The sequence below is a fragment of the Arachis hypogaea genome, chromosome 1 (assembly GCF_003086295.3).
Source record: "Arachis hypogaea cultivar Tifrunner chromosome 1, arahy.Tifrunner.gnm2.J5K5, whole genome shotgun sequence".
NCBI classification, from domain to species: domain Eukaryota; kingdom Viridiplantae; phylum Streptophyta; class Magnoliopsida; order Fabales; family Fabaceae; genus Arachis; species Arachis hypogaea.
This window is the reverse complement of record NC_092036.1, coordinates 18,329,971-18,331,464: the sequence shown is the minus strand read 5'-3', so window position 1 is coordinate 18,331,464 and position 1,494 is coordinate 18,329,971.

The window sequence follows — 1,494 nt, the reverse complement described above, 5'->3', positions numbered from 1 at the left end:
AAACATGTTTTTCACATACATCACATAATAAGGAAGAGAAAGTAAAACCATGTAATTAATATGAATAAGTGGGTGAAGGATTGAATAAATCACTTAAACTAAGCACAAAATATATCACAAAATATGGGTTTATCAACCTCCCCACACTTAAGTAATAGCATGTCCTCATGCTATGTCCAAGGTAAAAAGTAAGGTTGAAGTGGTTGAATGCCATGCAATGCAATTCTATCTAAATGCAACTAACTAAATGCATGATGCAATTCTAATTTTATTCACTCATATATAAGGCTTACATGTAGTTAAATCAATTCACATTCTCAAGGAATCATATATACATAGCCAACCTTAGATAATGTTAAAGCACTTTTACACTTGAGATGGGAAGAAAAATATTTTATAAACTTGCAAGACAATTAACAAATTAAGCATCGATATATATTGATGAGTTATTGAACCCTCACTGGATTTTGTGTTTACTCTCTAATCACTCAGTGTTTATTAGGTTAATCACTCTATTCTTCTTTTTATCCTTACTTTCTATAACTTTGTTCCTCATCTAACCAATCAACAATTATGAAATATAGACATACAAGAATCATGAGGTCTTTTATTAAGGTTGTAATGGGGTCAAGGTAAAGGTAAGGGTATAAGTATAAGGCTAAGTGAGCTAATAAGTGAATCCTTAATTAGTCTAAGATCTCACCTAACATACATAATTTATAAAGTAAAGCTTCTTTACCTGTTTTCCCATATTTCTCCCACTTTTGATATTACATGCTCATATTTTATTTTTTTTATTTTTGCTCCATGTGCACTTGCTTTAATTTGCATTTTTTTTAAATGCACATGGTAATTAATTATTTTAATTTTACATGAGCATGCTTCCCAAAACATCTTTATTCTTTTCAACTCTTCTACCTTTGTTTCTATCATCCATGTTCCCATAAAGTTTTCTCCACACTTAAACAATTACACAATTTCTATCTTAAGCTAACCAAGGATTCAACTTGGGATTTTTTTTAATTTGTTTTTCTGCTTAAGGCTAGTAATGTGGTTATAAGACAAGGGGATTAAAGCTCAAGGGGGCTGACAAGGGTGATGTAGAAGGTAGGCTTTATTTGGGATAAGTGAGTTAAAATCAAACAAGGCCTCAAGCACTCTCTTGGTATGTACCTATATTCTATATTCGGACATATAGATTGAAACAAAGCAAAGAACACCAGAATAAAAAAGAAGGATGGAACACACAGGAATAAAATATTATGGTTTAAATATAACCATACAATTAAGCTCAAAACTCACAGGCTATATGTTCTCAAACTCATAAATCATATATCATTCATATATGTCATGGAGGTTTAGTTAAAATTTTTCATTATTCTCAATGTAAAATATATTGGATGGCTAAAGTTTTAGTGTTCCTCCTTGATGAAATGTTGTTAACTTAACTACATGATGTAATACTTTATATACAAAGTGTGTGGATTGTTTTGA